Raw genomic sequence first — 2,381 nt, 5'->3', positions numbered from 1 at the left:
TCAAGTGCCCTCAGAGGTGTGAAAGGCGACAGCAGCCATCAGTTAAATAAACAGTGTCAGGTCTGTCTTGGCCATTTCACTTCCCTTCTTGGTTCTGGCTACCAGCTTCGTGCCACCCAGAGAGGGCAGTGAGGCTCAGCTCTGTCAGCAGGGGTGGGGCGGGGCTCACAGAAACCGGAAAGAGTGGGGGAAGGAGAAAGGGAAGGAGGAGACTACCATTCTACATTCATTCATTGATTTGATCAATGCTTGTCACACCCCACTATGTTCCAGCTCACACTGGGTGCAAAGGAGACAATGGCAAACAAAGCAAGACGCCACTCCAGATCTCTTGGAGCTCATAGAGAACCACATAAACACACAAATAAATGCAAGCTTGTCCCTTTGTTGACTAGCACCAGGAGTACATGGGTACAGGCTTCTGTGTGCAGGAATAAGCAAGAGATAAGACCAGTGTGGTGGGTCAAGATGTCGACCCTGGGTCATGGGGGAGGTTGGGGTGAACGTTCACGATGTTCGAGTGCCTTTCATAGGCCAGGTCCCAGCTAAGTGTTTTTATAGGTTTCATCTTATTCATTCCTCACACCAGCCCAGGGGGCAGCTGCTGTCAGAATCCTGGTATAGATGAGTATCCTCAGGCTTAGAGAGGCAGTGTTGGCCCAAGGCCACAGTGCTTCTTACACGGAAGAGCCCAGACCCAAAGCCAGGGGGGACCTGGCTCCAAGACGCTGAGCACCATCGCACACAGAGTCTTCTCAGACGTGGTGGAGACAGGCGAGGCTGGCCTTCCCCTCCGCCTCCCTCAGGCCAGTGTGCACGGCGCACACCATCTCTCTCTCAGGCACACTCACAGGCTGTCCATATACACTCACACACACTCCCTCCTTTGTCTATATATTCGCACGCACACACGCACGCACACACACCCTGCCCTCCTGTTCCCAGAAGCCGAGGTGACCAACTCTCAGCTTCACCCCCTCCCCTCCTCCCCAGTTGAAATGTTCCTTCAGGTCCTGTGTGTGACTGAGGCTAGGGGTGAAGTGAGGTGCTAAGCTCCCGTGAGGGTCGCAGCTGAGTGGCACAGAGAAGGGGGCAGTTGGCCCGGACCTCAGAGCATGAACAGGTGTTTGGCCCAGAAAGCAGAAAGAAATCGCTTTCCAGGCAGAGAAAGCTGTATGTGGAAAAGCACGGCAGCGTGAGAAGCAGGGCACATTTGGGAAAAGCGGGTGACGTCTCTGGGCTGGCCCAGATGTCCCCTGCTCTCCACGGCACCCCTCCCCCCAGCCTCGTCTCCTCTAGGATTCCCCATCCCAGCCGAGGCACTGCCAGCTCCCCAGGTGCACGAGCCACAAATACAGGCAGCACCCTGGCACCTGCCCACTCACTCGTCCAAACTGTCACCAAAGCCTCCTAAATATAGCCCGAATCTGCCCACTTCTCCGCCCCATCTTTGCCGCCGTCACCCTCCTTCCAGCACCCACCATCTCCTCCTGGACTACTGTCACAGCCTCCTGACAGTTCCCCCGCACCCACGGGGGTGCGCCCACCACCCACCACCCTATTCTCCCGAGCAGCCTGTGTGACCTTCCTTTCTGTGCATCGGACTCCCTGCTCTTCAGGACTCAGCTCAAACACTCTCCCCTGACAAAGACGCCCACCCCCGGACTAAATCAGATGCCCTGTTTAGTGCTTCATGCCACACTGTTCTTTCCCTCCCTGATGCTCAGCAAAGTTGGCACTGCCACACAGCTGTGACTACTTGATCCGACACCTGGAGCTACAGGAGGGTAGGTCCTGTCACCCCCCCCCCCGCCCAGTCCCCGTGTGTAGTGGGCCTGTAGTAGACTTTTGCAGAATGGGTGGGGAGAGGTGGGGCAGAGATGGGGCATGTGAGCGAGCGGGAGGGACAGATCCTGGGACAGTCTCAGTCACCACGCAGAGGGATGCAAGGGATGGCATTGGCAGTCCCCCGGGCAAGGGCAGGGTGCCGTGGCTCGCTTCTTCCCCGGTGCGGGCGGGCTTTGGAAAGTGGCCGGCTGGCTGTGGGCTCACCGCAGGGCCCCTCCCTTCACCGGCAGGTTTGAGCTGCTGATGAAAGAAGCAGGCTGAGGGAAGGTCACTCGTTTGGGAGATGCTGACGCCTGCCACCAAAAGCCTGCCATGCACTGGGTGGCACCTCTGTCTCTCGCACATGCTTTGCTGCCCAAAGCTGCCCAGGGCTCAGTGGGGCCCCAGAAGCTGGCACGGTGGGCCCGCACCTTCCTCGGGCTCCAGAAATCCGGGCCAGGCAGCTAGGGAAGACATGAGGGGAGGGGGCTCCTTCTTGATGGAGGAAGTCAGAGGAGAGTAAATAGAGCTGTGCGATGCTCGTAGCATTTCGG

Source organism: Leptonychotes weddellii, chromosome 7, assembly GCF_054177405.1.
Source record: "Leptonychotes weddellii isolate Sample4059 chromosome 7, ASM5417740v2, whole genome shotgun sequence".
Taxonomy (NCBI): Eukaryota; Metazoa; Chordata; class Mammalia; order Carnivora; family Phocidae; genus Leptonychotes; species Leptonychotes weddellii.
This window is presented reverse-complemented; position numbering follows the sequence as displayed.